This window comes from Nanorana parkeri, unplaced genomic scaffold (genome assembly GCF_000935625.1).
Source record: "Nanorana parkeri isolate BGI_ZX_2015 unplaced genomic scaffold, ASM93562v1 scaffold639, whole genome shotgun sequence".
Classification (NCBI taxonomy): domain Eukaryota; kingdom Metazoa; phylum Chordata; class Amphibia; order Anura; family Dicroglossidae; genus Nanorana; species Nanorana parkeri.
This window is the reverse complement of record NW_017306907.1, coordinates 901,708-908,479: the sequence shown is the minus strand read 5'-3', so window position 1 is coordinate 908,479 and position 6,772 is coordinate 901,708. Positions and strand designations below refer to the sequence as shown.

Here is a 6,772-nt window from a genome sequence, read left to right as displayed (position 1 = left end):
CAAAGAAAGGTTATCAACTCTTAATTCAAAACACCAGATGGACAATAAACTCCTTTGGTCCAATTGTGTAGAAAACAATAAAAGTATTTTAAAATGCAACTTGTATGAGAGCTTGAATTCTGTCTTTGTTTTAGCGTGCTGTAATATCTTGTGCAGACACACTTAGACATAAGACTGAGTGGCAGCTATCTAAGCCATTCAGAGTTCTATTGCTCTTCACAGTGCTTGTCATGATAACACTATAAACATAGGAACAGGCTTACATATAAAGAGCGTACAGGGATGACCTAATCAATGCTTTGCAGATTCTCCATTGTCCAATCAAAAAGCAGGGGGAGAAAAGGTGACCAATGGAGCAAAGCATCAGCAGTCATTTTCTACAGATAGATGAGCAGGATTATACTGATTTTATAGGGATGGAGTATCAGATCTATTAACAATAAAAAAAAGTTCCCTTTGGCTGAGCAGTCATGTAGAGCCTCTGCCCTAAATAGAACCTACCCACAGTCACAGCTGAGGATCAAAGTGGAAGCAAGGCAGAGGCTGCGGGGACGGAGATGAACCTGAACTCCAGGTTTTAATTATTTTGCATAGTTACATTAGTGCAGCTTGGCCCAATGTAAGTATTTATATGCCACACCTGATTGGCTGCATCCTATAAAACACTATAGTAGCCGGAGTACTACTGTGCTGGCTGTGATCCTCCGGGTCCTGTATGGCGCTCTCGCTCAGCACAGTGGCCATACAGAAAAAATCAATCATTTTTATCAGTGAATACAAAGCATTCTCTGCATGTACGAGGGGCAGATTGTAACATTCTATTTGATCAATACTTGTGCAATACTTTATTTTGTGGGTGTGATCAATTCCTTTTTTCAGTTCTTTCTGCTTGTCTTTTGGTTTGAATAGCTTTAGTGCTAGCTCTACTAATACTTAGGGTTTGTTCACACCAATTGTGGTGCGTTCCAGAGCGGTAGCTGCTGGAACGCACCGCAATCGCTCACAAAACGTCCCCCTGCGTTCTGGGGAGGAAGGAGGCGTGGCTGCGGTGCCATTGACTTTAGTGCACCGCCACGCCTCCTTCCTCCCCAGAACGCAGGGGGACGTTTTGTGAGCGATTGCGGTGCGTTCCAGCACCAGCAGTGCAATCAGACGCGTTAGCAAAACATTGCCTGCGTTCCGCTCCACTGCAAACGCCCAAAAATAGAGCATGCTATTAGGGCGAGGGTGGGCAACTCCGGCCCCCCAACTGGTGTGAAACTACAAGTCCCATGAGGCATTGCAAGACTGAGAGTTGCAGGCATGACTCCCAGAGACAGAAACATTTGAAGCACAGCTGGAGGGCCGGAGTTGCCCACCCCTGCATTAGGGGGACTTTCCATAACTTCCTATCTTGTAGACACAACAGGAAGTGAGAGTCTCTCCAAAGTGAGATAAATTTGTTGTCAACAATAAATGTCCCCCTTGGATGATTTCCCTCCTATTCTAGTTACGTCAACTTTAAAATTTTTACATTTTCCCTTTCAGTCCCAGTACTAATAGTCACAAGGAGAAATAGAGAGGGCGGATCTCTCAAACAAAGACACACGCAACAATAAATACCTGGCACAGTTGCTAATCCTTCCCTACTCTACTGAAAACGGAATAAATAAAATGTTCGGGCTTTAGACACACCTAAAGGAACTTACTTTGTGCTTGCATTTATTTTCTCAGACCACATTACATACACACTTTCTTAAATCATTTTAATCAGCTTCCAGCTACTAGATACAAAGGGCTGTAATAAAATTGTTCTGAAGCAACACAGCAACATTATACATGCTACAGTATAATCTGCATTGCTATAAAAGAAATGACCAATTAAAGTGATTTATGAGCTGGAGAAGTGTAGTACGAGGTTAAAGTTCTATCATTATAATTGGGCTGAGTAATATCCTTTAATGCTTGAAGTGCGTAGCTGCATATGGTTTTGCTAAACGTAGTTCCAAATACCAAACTTTAACAATAAAAAGCAACTTTATTTTTGGTGGTAAGGCATGGTTCAGTCCCCATGTGATATTTGCTCCCAAGACATTTTTGGTGGTAATGCGCAGTTCAATCCACTATAGGGTAATAATAATAATATTTACCCAAGGGACATTTTTGGTGGTAAGGCATGTTTAACCCTTGTGAGAATTACCTTCAAATGGTAGCACATTAAAGACACTTCCACTCGCTTACAACTTCTTTTTAAGAGCTTCTTTGCCCACTTTTATTGACTCAATAGTCCACACAGGTTTTCCCTCACAGGGGTTTTCAAACATAAAGTAGAGCTTTTTCCTTTAGCAAAGTAACATTCTGTAAAGTCTTGCTGACTTCAGGTTGTCTCTTTAACAAAATGTCTGGCCACAGTCTGGTTCTCCTCCACTGGCCATACAGGCTGGTTCTTGTCACCTTGCCACACAGGCTGCTTTTCGCCACACAGGTGATCCGCTCACCAGTCCACCACACACACAGACTGGTTCCAGGGTGGAGCCCTCCTGACTCCTGCACAGAGACCTCTTCTGTCTTCCAGGTGGAACCACTCACTTAGCAGCCTGGCATATCTTATGGAGGCCCTAATAAGCCAGCTTGCTTCAGCTGGGCTTGGTACCTCGAACCCTCCAGTACTCTCAACACTTCCCCCTAGAATATGAACCCCAGCACTACACCTGAAACTGGGCCATACAAATCTGCCATCTTGGCTATACCCTAACATCCCCATCTGCCTGCTGCCACACCCTCTATGGGACATTTACCCAGAGGAAATGTTTGGTGGTAAGGCATGGTTTAATACCCATGGGATATTTACCCCCAGGACATTTTTGGCGGTAAGGCATGTTTAATCCTCTATGGGATATTTACCCGCAGGACATTTCTAGTGATAGGGCATGGTTTTATCCCCATTCGGATATAAACCCCTTGGACATTTTTGGTGGTAAGGCATAGTTCAATTCCATATGCGATATTTACCTCCAGGACATCTTTGGTGGAAAGGCATGGAGATTTCCAGCTATTACTCATAAGTTTGTCGCAGGCAAGTCTCTATTAATTATGTAACTATAGAAAAATGCTTCTCAGGGCAGAAAAGCTAGTACAGTAATACCTTGGTTTACAAGTAACTTGGTTTGAGAGTGTTTTGCAAGACAAGCAAACATTTCTGAAAAATGTTGCCTTGATATACAAGCAATGTCTTGCAATAAGAGCAAAATTTTGTAGAAAAGCACCCCCCGAATAAGGCTGTAGCAGTGCGAGCGATGAGTCTGTTTAACGACAATGCAATGTCACATTGGATAGATTCCTTGTTAAGGTTTCACAAAATGAAAAAGATTCCATTGAGCCAAGAGATAGCAGTGATTCCGTTAGTGATAGTGAAAGTCGTCCTACACAATAATCCTCCTCTCTCTTGTCCCCCTCACACCAGCCATGAAGGTACCGGTAATTGGTTTATTTTTCTTTATATTTTGTACAGTATTATATTACAGTACAGTATTGTAATCATTTTTAGATGAATATTGTTGGCTTGTGGAACGAATCATCAGAATTGCCATTATCTCCTATGGGGAAATTCGCTTTGATATACAAGCGCTTTGGATTACAAGCATGCTTCCAGAACGAATTATGCTCGTAAACCAAGGTATTACTGTATGTCGATATACAATGCTGGGAGCCGGGCACAGTTGTTCTTGGCACTGGGCTTTCAACTGCAAAAATAAATAAAAATTGTGAACAGCTTTGCCTTCAACTTTAACACAAACTCAATGATTAACCTAACACATTCTCAAGAATTCTTAGCTAACATTTTACTTCTGCATTTACACTTTACCTTAAATCTTAACCTAACCCCAAAACAAATTCTGTTTTGGGGTGATTCCCGCTCAAGCACAGGGTTTTTTTTTTACCATCTATGGCAGGAATGTCCTAATCTTTATAGAGGTAATTCTACAAATCACTGAAAATAAACTTGGCCTTAAAACACAATTATATATGGAAATAAAAAGATTTGTTTGGCTATACTACATAGAATGGTAAAGGCCCCAAAAGAAGCTTGTTATTTATAATGATTGTTACAGGAACAAGAACTGCTCAGGCTTGGAAATCCTCAGGAGGTTGGATTCAAAAGATGTATCGTTTTTGAAACAGAGGAGCCATCTGTAACAGACCACAAGACTTTTTATACAATTTCAAGCAGAGCTGAAAATGTTGGTTTTAACATTATTTTCTTTTTCTTTTGTTTAAAACCAAAGCACTTCCCTTAGCTTAAGGCCTCATTCACACAGTGTTAAGTCGGGCCGTACAAGTCCGTGCAGCTTGCACGCCCATAGCCGGCTGTTCCAGGGAGGGACAGGTGCTGCGTGCAGCACCCTGTTCTTCCCTATGGGAGGACGCGGCCGCACGCTGTCACTGCACATCCGTTTGCGTCTGGGTTTCCGTGCTCGGACGCAGACAGGATCCATCCTGTCTGCGTCCGAGTACGGAAACCCAGACTCACACGGATGTGCAGTTCGGGTGTGCGTACAGCCGCGTCCTCCCACAGGAAAGAACAGGCTGCTGCACTTGTCCCTCCCAGGAACGGCCCGATACGGGCATGTACGCCGCACAGACATGTACGGCCCGACTTAACGTTTTTTGAATGAGGCCTAAAGCTGAACTCCAGCTATCTGCCTGGGGGTTCGGCTTTAACCACTTGAAGAGCGGGGTGTTAAACCCCCTTCCTGTCCTGGCCATTTTTTTGTATTCAGCGCTGAGGTACTTTGACTGACATTTATTCCGTCATGCAACGCTGTACCAAAATAAATTTTATATCTTTTTTTGGGGGGGACAGATAGAGCTTTGTTTTGGTGGTATCTAATCTTTAGATTTTTTACTATATAAAGAACATTTTCAACAAAAAAAAAAACAGTTTTCCCTATGTTATGTTTTAAAACATTGCAAATAAATAATCTTTCTTTATACATTAAGGCCCCTTTCACACGTGTGTCATCAGTTCAGTCAAAGTTCACGGATACAAAAAAACTGATGAAAACTGAGTCACACGCAAACCCATTATCAGTTCAGTTTACATCCGTTTTGGACTTTTTGGTATTATGGTAAATTCCCATGATGCTTTGCTTTCCCCCAGCATGCATTGAGCTTGTCATGCTGTAATATGACATCAATCCAAAAAACGGACATGACCTGAACTGATGTAAACTGATCATCAGGTTACATCAGTCCCAGTCAGTCAATACGGAGAGCTGATCCATCTCAAACTGCGGACCTCAACTGACACTGATGTTTCCTGATGTAGACTGATGGTCATCAGTTTTCATCCGCACTGCCATAGCACATCTGCGCGGGTGTCTGTACTCGGACGCAGACAGGGTGGATCCTGTCTGTGTCCGAGCAGAGACACCCGCACGGATGTGCAGTTCAGGTGAGTGTGCGGCCGCGTACTCCCATAGAGAAGAACAGGCTGCTGCGTGCAAGCACACACAGCACCTGTCCTTCCCGGGAACGGCCCAATACGGCTGTGCACGCCGCACGCATCTGTACGGGCCAGCCTTTTAGCAGTGTGAGTGAGGCCTTAAGCGGGTTCCAGAATTCTAAAAATCTGCCTTAACAAGAAGCAGACTGACTACCTGGTATCTATAGTGTCTTGAATTCTGCATCTATCTCTGAGTTTTCTATTTATAAAACTGGACTGGTCTAAACATATCAAATTCCTTCATTTCTAACGGCTCAGCTGTTTAGAGATAGAACCAATCGGCATCGCCGGAGCTATCTAACAGGCCACAAGGCTTTTTATACAATTTCAAACAAAGTTGCCAATTCTGGATTTAGGTTTCGCTGTGATTACCTTGTTCTGCTTTTAAATTCAGAAGCACTTCACTTAGTTTAAAGCTGAACTCCAGCAACATACAGTATATAGAAGATACACATCAATGCAGCTCTGTATTTATTTTTTCACCGTTACAATTCTTTTTTTAAACGCAAGCAGTGCACCTGCATCTGACTTGGTACCAGCCTCTTGCAATCCCAGTAAAGCTCAGACTGGGAGAGGGAGAAGCAGATTGTTGGTTATGCTTCAGTGCTCATGTGCTAACAATGGAAATATTAATAGGAGGAGAGAGCGGAGTGACAGAGAGATGCGCTCATCATTGTGCTCTTTCTTCTTTCACTGTCCAGTCACAGGCTGGGGGAGCGACAAGACCCATAAGTGGTAAAGAAGAACTCCGGACAAAACTTTTATTAACCCTTGCAGTGCGGGGGTAGCACTGTTAACTGTTCATTTTGGTCTATGGAGGAAAATAAAAAGTTATACTCACCCGATCCTCTTAGACTGGTCCCTCAAGCCTCTCTCACCCTCCACTGCAGGTCCCGTAAATCATCATGTTCTATACACTATGTAAAGGACATGAGGATGCCGAGGGACATACCAGCACTGGAGTGTAGGAGCAAACAGGCTCGAGGGAGTGCTGTCACAGCCAGCCAGCTCTGAGGATCAAGTGAGTATCATTTTGTTCTTTTCCTCCCAAAATGAGCACTTAACCCCTGCAGTGTCTTGGTAGCCCCACTGCAAGGGTTAATAAAATGTTGCCCAGAGTTCTTCTTTACTTAACATGCAGCAGAGAAAAGTCAGGTCTTAGCTGGCTGTGCTGTGTAGCAGAGTGGTGTTAATCTCAGAAGCGGATGGACAGAAATACAAATCCTTTGGCAGGTAAAATAAAAAGCTCCTTTATGTGTATTTTGCTTGTGTAGCTTTTTTCCTGGA

General features: G+C 43.1%; 1 protein-coding gene across 1 annotated transcript in view; it reads right to left on the bottom strand.

Moving 5' to 3' along the window:
• Positions 1-6,772, bottom strand: part of LOC108792410 (platelet-derived growth factor D-like) — a gene marked incomplete at its 3' end in the record, with an annotated part of 86,965 nt that overhangs the window by 901 nt on the left and 79,292 nt on the right. The gene's annotated exons all lie outside the window — the stretch shown is intronic.